This window comes from Palaemon carinicauda, chromosome 31 (genome assembly GCF_036898095.1).
Source record: "Palaemon carinicauda isolate YSFRI2023 chromosome 31, ASM3689809v2, whole genome shotgun sequence".
NCBI lineage: Eukaryota > Metazoa > Arthropoda > Malacostraca > Decapoda > Palaemonidae > Palaemon > Palaemon carinicauda.
The window spans coordinates 81330050-81340049 of record NC_090755.1 but is presented as its reverse complement, the minus strand read 5'-3'; the positions used below and the strand labels follow the sequence as shown (position 1 = coordinate 81340049).

The 10000-nt window shown below is 33.5% G+C and overlaps 1 protein-coding gene across 4 annotated transcripts in view; it reads right to left on the bottom strand.

The window, feature by feature from the left end:
* spab (space blanket) overlaps positions 1–8049 on the bottom strand; it is a 151807-nt gene extending 143758 nt beyond the window's left edge. The window contains exon 1 of one of the 4 annotated variants that reach the window (XR_011040749.1): positions 7811–8047. The gene's annotated coding sequence lies outside the window, so the exon portion shown is untranslated. Of the gene's footprint in view, positions 1–7688; positions 7736–7810 lie in introns of those variants that run through there. The other 3 variants (XM_068355507.1, XM_068355509.1, XM_068355508.1) reach the window with 3 other exon arrangements.
* Positions 8050–10000: the final 1951 nt, after the last annotated feature.

Below are 10000 nucleotides of genomic sequence, written 5' to 3'. Positions count from 1 at the left end.
ATTTACTGGATCATTTGTTTTCATTTTACTTCGTAATTATTTTGCCCTTTGCTGTTTCTAACGTCCTCAATTTAAAAACATTCGACTTACAAACATTCTGAGATACAGAAATACTGTAATACTGTAATGAATTAATGTAATGAAACGATAAAGCAATAAGCAAGAGAACATTTGCTATGTAAAACGGGGCTATTTATTGACTTGTGCAGCTGAAAATCGTAAACAAGTGGGTTAGGTGAAGCCTAGCCTAGGGCAAAAAAAAAAAAAAAAAAAAAAAAAAAAAAAAAAAAAAAAAAAAAAAAAAATCTGACTTACGAATATCCCATAAAACAGCTTATCGAGACAAACTCTGTTCGTAAGTCGAGGGAATTTTTTTTACACCTGTTGGGAGCACCACATTCATGCTTAGGTTCACAGATATAAAATGGAGTGTTTGCTAAATGTGCTTATCCATCAGTCCTCTTCCAAAAGTTGAACCTCAATTCTCATAAAAAAAAGTTGAACCTCAATTCTCATAAAAAAGTTGAACCTCAATTCTCGTAAAAAAGTTGAACCTCAATTCTCATAAAAAGTTGAACCTCAATTCTCATAAAAGAGTTGAACCTGGGTTCTCTTAATTTTCCCTTAAAGGTGGAAAGTAAACCTGTCAGTTCCGATGAAAGGTTTCACTAGGCGAGAAGACCAGCCCCATGACTTTATCTATCATGATTTTCCAGAAATAAATCACCTTTTATACCTACAAAGGAACAGTCAACTTTCTGGGAAACAAGCCTAAATTGCCTCTTGCCGTCAAGGATCGATCTTGGGAAAATACATAAAAGCAGTCATATATGTGTTTATAAATACAGTAAACAATTAATAAATTCCCCCCACTGGGATATAAATTCTGCCAAATATCTATAAGAAACCCCACATCAAATTAAAACGATGCAAGTTTCTTTTGACGAGATTGCCGGCCCATTTATCTTATCATGATTTCCCAGGGGAAAAAAAAAATCACTTTTTAAGCCAACAAAGGAACAATTATTTTTTATTGGAACAAGCCAAAATTGCCTCTTGCCGTCAAGGATCGATCTTGAGAAAAGACATAAAAACACCCATATGTATTTATATATACAGTAAACAGTAAATAAATTCCCCCAAACATCTATAAGAAATCCTCTGGATTAGAACATCATGTCCTACAGGACATCAAATCTAAACCTCCACCCATTCTCACACCAGTCCTTCCTGCTGATCCCTACCTGCAAATATACCATGTAAGATTCCCCACTTTATCAGAGTAGTGTCTTGAGATACTACCACTACATAATTATGGTTTATTTTTCATTGGACAGTGTTTTTTTTACTGGACAGAGGTTTTTTTTTTTTTTTACTGGAAAGAACAGAGTTGTTTTTTTTTACTGGACAGAGTTTTTTTTACTGGACAGAGTTTTTTTTTCTGGACAGAGTTTTTTTTCTTTTACTGGACTGACAGTACTACATTGGATCCTTCTCCCTGGTTACGGTTAATCTTTTCTTTGCCTAGACACACACCGAATAGTCCGGCCTAGTCTTTACATATTCTCCTCCGTCCTCATACACCTGAAAACACTGAGATTACCAAACAATTTTGCTTTACCCAAGGGGTTACTGCAATGCAATTATTCAGTAGCCACTTTCCTCTTTGTAAGGGTAGAAGAGACTCTTTGGCTATGGCAAGCAGCTCTTCTAGGAAGAGGACACTCCAAAATCAATCCACTGCTCTCTAGTCTTGGGTAGTGCCATAGCCTCTTTACCATGGTCTTCTACTGTCTTTGGTTAGAGTTCTCTTGCTAGAGGGTACACTCGGGTACACTATTCTATCTAATTTCACTTACTCTTGTTTTGTTAAAGTTTTTATAGTTTATTTAGGAAATATGTATTTTAATGTTACTGTTCTTTAAATATTCTATTTTTCCTTGTTTTCCTTCCTCACTGGGCTATTTTCCCTGTTGGGGCCCTTGGGCTTATAGCATCCTACTTTTCCAGCTAGGGTTATGGCTTAACAAATAACAATAATAATAATTTCTCTTCCTCTTGTTTTGTTCAAGTTTTTAAAGTTTATATAGGAAATATTTATTTCAAATGTTATTACTATTCTTAAAATATTTTATTTTTCCTTGTATCCTTTCCTCACTGGGTTATTTTCCCTGTTGGGGCCCCTGGGCTTATAGCATCCTACTTTTCCAGCTAGGGTTGAGGCTTAGCAAGTAATAATAATAATAATTTCTCTCCCTCTTGTTTTGTTCAAGTTTTTATAGTTTATATAGGAAATATTTATTTTAAATGTTATTATTCTTAGAATATTTTATTTTTCCTTGTATCCTTTCCTCACTGGGTTATTTTCCCTGTTGGGGCCCCTGGGCTTATAGCATCCTACTTTTCCAGCTAGGGTTGAGGCTTAGCAAGTAATAATAATAATAATTTCTCTCCCTCTTGTTTTGTTCAAGTTTTTATAGTTTATATAGGAAATATTTATTTTAAATGTTATTATTCTTAGAATATTTTATTTTTCCTTGTATCCTTTCCTCACTGGGTTATTTTCCCTGTTGGGGTCCTTGGGCTAATAGCAATCTGCTTTTCCAATTAGGGTTGTAGCTTAGCCAGTAATAATAATAATAATAATAATTTCTCTTCCTCAGGTCTTGTTCAAGTTTTTATAGTTTTTATAGGATATATTTATTTCAAATGTTGTTACTATTCTTGAAATATTCTATTTTTCTTTCTATTTTTCCTTATATCCTTTTCTCACTGGGCTATTTTCTCTGTTGGGCTCCCTGGGCTATTAGCATTCTGCTTTTCCAACTAGGGTTGTGGCTTAGCAAGTAATAATAATAATAATAATAATAATTTCTCTTCCTCTTGTTTTGTTCAAGTTTTTATAGTTTATAAAGGAAATATTTATTTTAAATAATGTTACTATTCTTCAAATATTTTATTTTTCCTTGTATCCTTTCCTCACTGGGCTATTTTCCCTGTTGGGGGCCCTGGGCTAATAGCATTCTGCTTTTCCAGCTCAGGTTGTGGCTTAGCATGTAATAAAAATAATTCTGCTTTTCCAATTAGGGTTGTGGCTTAGCTAATAATAATAATAATAATAATAATAATAATAATAATAATAATAATAATAATAATAATAATAATAATAGTGTCTTTAGTAACGTATTCCAAGATTTCAGACATTATTAGAGATACATAACTTATTTGATTCATAACTACCTACATTAGTAACAATCTCCAATTCTGAACTTAATCACGAGCTCTATTATAACTCTTTTTATCATCTATTGGAGTACGGATCCGTAAAAAATGATGGCTAAATATTTCGATAGATATGCACGCACAGGGAAAACACTCCCCACCCCCCTCTCACCAGTGTATGACTACTCCCTCTCACTCCTACCCGAGGGACGGGGAGAGACCAGAGTAGTTATTAGTTTGGCAATGCTGCTAAGCGTAACCAGAAATAAATGAATGAATATATATATATATATATATATATATATATATATATATATATAAATATATATATATATATATATATATATATGTATATATACATATATATATATAGCATATATATATGTATATATACATATAATTTATATATATACATATAATTTATATATATATATATATATATATATATATATATATATATATATATATATATATATATATATATATGTATATATATTATATTATATATATGTATATATATACACATATATATATATATATACATATATTATATGTATACATATATATATATATATATATATATATATATATATATATATATATATATATAAATATATATATACATATATATATATATATATTATATATATATATATATCTATATATATATATATGTGTGTGTGTGTATATATATACATATATTATACATATACATATATATATATATATATATATATATAGACACTTGCTCTTTATTAAATAGGGGAAATTTTAAGTTCTAGCAAACAGTAATAATGAATATTTGAAACTTGCTATCAAGTTACCAGGAAAAACAACCTTCTAGATTTTAAAATAATAGACTGAAAAAGGCGAATCTCACTGTACAGGTTGGCCATTTTACTCTTATTATTCTATTTTCAATCTCCATTAATTAGTCCTAATTTCATCACAGCGCCATCTCATTAAGAAACGGTTAATGAACCTCTAATGAGTTACGAGAAATTAATGTACAAATGAGGTTTTGCAAACCCATGCTCTATATTATTATTATTATTATTATTATTATTACTATTATTATCATTATTATTATTATTAATATCATTATTATTATTATTATTATTATTATTATTATTATTATTATTATTATTATTATTATCATTAACTAAGCTACCACCCTAGTTGGAAATGCTAGATGCTATAAGCCTAAGGGCTCCAACGAGGAAAAATAGACCAGTGAGGAAAGGAACGGTTAATGAAGCTCTCATGAGTTATGAGAAGTTAATGTTCCAACAAGGTTTTGAAAAATCATTCTCTATATTATTATTATTATTATTATTATTATTATTATTATTATTATTATTATTATTATTATTATTAGCTAAGCTGCAACCCTAGTTAGAAACGCAAGATGCTATAAGCCTAAGAGCTCCAACAGGGAAAAACAGCCCAGTGAGGAAAGGAAATAAGGAAATAAATAAACGATATGAGAGATAATGAACAAGACATAATTGTCCCCCTGACGATCAAAACGTTTCGGCAATATTTAGCATTGCACAAAAAAATTGCACACTATTAGCATTGCACAAAAAAATTGCACACTATGAGCATTGCACAAAAAATTGCACACTATTAGCATTGCACAAAAAATTGCACACTATTAGCATTGCACAAAAAAATTGCACACTATTAGCATTGCACAAAAAATTGCACACTATTAGCATTGCACAAAAAAATTGCACACTAAAAGCTTCCGTGCAAAATAAAAGTAATAAAAATAATGGGGTAATAAATATTACGTAAGACATAATTCATTGTTAAGAACCACGCTTACGCAGTTATCTTTTTTTTTTTTTTTTTTTTTTTTTTGATGTATTAGGTACCCAGTTCACATTTTACATTAACCTCTTTACAGCAATTGGTGACTTGGTCAAAATTTGAAAAAAGGGAACCATCTTTTGAAATCACCCAAAACATAATAAGTTTTTATTTACTGGAAAGGTCTTGATGAGAGTTTTCCAGTAAATATCATAAATATCAACAAGCTAATATTTGTGCCCTTAGAACATTTTGTTGAATAAAAATATAAGTTTGTATTTATTAGAAAGGTCTTGATACCAACAAGTAAAGATTTGTTTCCTTAAACGATCTTGTTACATCAGAGGCTTTGTTGAACTTACCACTGGCACTGAAAGGGTTAATGAATAACCAATACGTATCAGTACTTCATCTAAATTAAAAGACAGGAAAAGTTGCTTTCTACAAAAGGCATTTAACGATTTAAAAGACTGCTCACGAATGACGGAAACAAGGAAAAGTGACAATGCCCTATCGAGCAGGACAATGCCCTAGAGGCTGACCATATTACATATGATCAGCACCTAAGCCCCTCTCCACCCAAGCTAGGACCAAGGAGGCCCAGGCAATGGCTGCTGAGGACTCAGCAGATAGACCTATAGGCTCCCCCAAACCCCCATCCTTAGCTAACAAGGATGGTGAAGTTGCAGCGACCAAAGAAACTAACGAGTTTGAGCGGAACTCGAACCCCAGTCTGGCGATCAGCAGTCAAGGAGGTTATTACATAGGCCACCACAATCCCTGATAATAATGCCTTTCTTCACCCCTCTAATTAAACCATGTGTGGTCTATTTTTAATCTTATAATGCAGCTATTCCCCTTCTATTCTTATCTATTCTTTCTCTCCCTTTTCATTCTTGAAATTCTCCCCTTTTTAATCCTCCTTTCTCTCGCAGTATGCTAAAAATAGCATAAAACTCTTGCATTTATTCTTGGATTTTTTTTTTACCTGTCTCTATTCTAATTACGTCTCAATATAAAGGTTTTGCATTCTCAGTAGAAGAGTATATATACCTCTCTCTCTCTCTCTCTCTCTCTCTCTCTCTCTCTCTCTCATAACTACGTCTCAGCATAAAGGTTTTGGATTCTAATTGCAAAGGGTATCTCTCTCTCTCTCTCTCTCTCTCTCTCTCTCTCTCTCTCATAACTACGTACGTTTCAGATTAATGGATTTGCATTTTTAAGCAGAGTATATCCATCTCTCTCTCTCTCTCTCTCTCTCTGTCTCTCTGTCTCTCTCTCTCTCTCTCTCTCTCTCTCTCATAACTACGTCTCAGCATGAAGGTTTTGCATTCAAATTGCAAAGGGTATCTCTCTCTCTCTCTCTCTCTCTCTCTCTCTCTCATAACTACGTCTCAGCATAAAGGTTTTGCATTCTTAAGCAAAAAGTATATCAATCTCTCTCTCTCTCTCTCTCTCTCTCTCTCTCTCTCTCTCTCTCTTACATTATGCCTCACGTGATTAATAAAAGATTAACACATCTCTTAAAAACAATATAAATATTTTTATATGAAAAAAATAATTAATCTAATAATGTAAAACAGCAACGACGTAGCTGAGTTCACAGTTCAAACACAGAGCCCTAAATTGAACGAAGACTAACCTAGATTTACGAGATGCTAAATACGCATGTACGCGAGAATAAATATAGGTAAACTATAACCTTCGTTAATTGATTGATTTATTGATTAGGAGTTATCTGGCATCCTGACGTCTAAGGTCATTGACGCCTAACATTCGTAGATATACTCACCGTATATATATATATATATATATGAGAGAGACATTTGTGGATAGTTCAATATATACGATGAAAAAACGTGTGTATACATACACACACACACACACACACACATATATATATATATATATATATAAATATATATATATATATATATATAAAGAGAGTGGCGTTGCATTTATATATATATATATATATATAACACACGCGCATATATATATATCTATATATATATATATATATATATACACATACATATTTATATATATATATATATATATATACATATATATATAGTGTATACATATAAACAATTGTACACATATATGCAGAAAGAGAAAGAGAAAAACTGATATCCGTAAAAAAGAATTATGAATAAAAAATGAATAAACCCAAATATAACTGAAAGTGAAAAATGCGGGAATCTAAGTGGCGAGAGTCAAGACATTGCCAAAGTGAATAATGAATGAAATGAAAAAAAAATTGCGTTAAACACCCTTTTTCTTATTGTAATTTGAATAATTTAAATTTGCACTGCTAACCATTTTATATTAATTGAGATTTAAAATGATGATAAACAATTATGTGGATTGGTTTATTAATATGCTTACATATGTATTCAAATGTATTTTTTTTTTTGTTTAAAGTTTAACTTTGGTAAGAGGAAAACTTTAACAAATTGGTAAAATGAAATTAGACGTAAAATGTTATTATAAACTAAGTTTCCCACAACTTTCTTTAATTCTCCTTATTTCTTTACTTCTCTACCGACTATTTACACTCTGATAAAAGAGTAAACACATAAATAAACATTAAAATAGAAATAACCGAGTAATGAAATATAAAAAAAGAGTAAATTATATATACTTACATTTAAATGTCTTAGTTTAAAAAGCCCCCCTCTGTCCAAGACAATATTTACACACTGATAAAAGAGTAAACACATAAATAAACATTAAAATAGAAAAAAAAGGTTAAATTTTATATACTTACATTTAAATGTCTTAGTTTAAAAAGCCCCCCTCTATCCAAGACGTTATCTTCTTCTTCAAGAGCAAACTGACGACGACCACCTGCTACCCCTACTACTTCTTCTTCTTAGTCGTGAGCTTCGAGTCCCGGAGGAGGAGGCGAAGGCAAAGAGGAGGACGCGACGGTGTTCGGAGGGAGAGTGAATCCAAGAGCAGGTAGGGGTCCGTGTCGTGTGCGAGTATACCCGGGGAGTGGTTGACGTGAGTTGGGGCGTGACTGAGGTACGCAGGTCTGCCGCTCTCGGCCTGGGAAAAGGGGAGCAGATGTGGGCGTGCCCACCCTCTTTTCTCTTTTTTTTTTCCTCCCCCCAGACACACACGCCCACCCACACACCCACCGTAAACAGCAGCAGCAGCAGCAGCAGCAGGAGCAAGAGCAGTAACACCGTCCGCTGGATATTGTCGATGTCTGCGTTGGCTGCTGTTTTTTTGCTGCTTTTTATCGCTTTCGAGTTAATAGATGGGATCGTATTTGTACAAAGGGGGTGTATCACGGGGTGTGTAAAATTGAGATGTATTATGAGGTGTGTACAAAGGGGGTGTATCATAGATGGGTGAATCATGGGGTGTGTAATAGATGGGTGTATCATGGGGTTATGAACAACTGGAGTGTATCATGGGGTGTGTGCAATGGGAGTGTACAATGGGGTATGAACAACTGGAGTGTATCATGGGGTGTGTGCAATGGGCGTGTACAATGGGGTATGAACAACTGGAGTGTATCATGGGGTGTGTACAATGGGGTATGTACAACTGGGGTGTACCATGGGGTGTGTACAAGGGGGGTGTATCATGGGATGTGTACAATGGGGAGGGAGTGTAAAATGGGGGTGTATCATGGGGTGTGTACAAGGGGGGTGTGTGCAATGGGGGTGTATCATGGGGTACGTACAATGGGGGTTGTATCATAAGGTGTGTACAATGGGGGTGTATCATAGGGTGTGTACAAGGGGGGTGTATCATGGGGTGTGTACAATGAGGGGTGTATCATAGCACGTGTACAATGGGTGATGTATCATGGGGTGTGTACAATGACGGGTGTATCATAGCGTGTGTACAATGGGGGATGTATCATAAGATGTGTAAAATGGGGGGTGTATCATGGGGTGTGTACAATGGGGGATGTATCATGGGGGGTGTAAAATGGGGGTGTATTATAGCGTGTGTACAATGGGGGATGTATTATAGGATGTGTACAATGGGGGATGTATCATGGGGTATGTAAAATGGAGGATGTATCATGGGGTGTGTACAACCGGGTGTGTACAAAGGGGGATGGGTATCATGAGGTGTGTATCAAAGATGGGTCTGTCAATGTTTATGCATGTCCAGTATACAAGGAGACGGGGTGTATCACAGATGGGTCTATCATGGGGAGTGTACAAGGGGGGTGTATCATAATTCATGCATGTCCGGTGTACAGGTAGTTACCATGGATTACACATGTTCAGTGTACATGAAGATAGGGTGTATCATACACTGATGTAACATGGTGTATGATCATGCAAAGTACACACTTGCAAACACAAGAGAACGCACGAACGCAAAAGCTCCTGCTTGCACCAATGCATGTGCAAACACACACGCACAAACACACACACACACGTATCAATACAGCCCCTCCCACGCAAATGAACTGGCTCCTCCTGGCACAAACAATCACATGCAAAGGGAGAATAACAGGTTGGGATGGAAATCTTATTAGATCTTGATTGCTTCCTGTGGGTATTCTTGCGCATGCAATCACAATATGCAGAGGGTAGTTTTGTGAGGTGGGTTTGTATGTGTGTGTATATATATACATACATACATATATATATATATATATATATACATATATATATATGTATATATATTTATATGATATAGTTTAAAACCATATGCATTAAGTACACACACACACATATATATATATATATATATACATATATATATGCATATACGTATATATACACAGTATATATATATATATATATATATACATATATATATGTATATACATATACATATGTATATACATATATATACACAGTATATAAATATATATATATATACATATATATATATATATATATATACAGTACATAATATAAATGCAGTATGTGTACATGTATATATATATATATATATACAGTACAGATTATAAATGCAG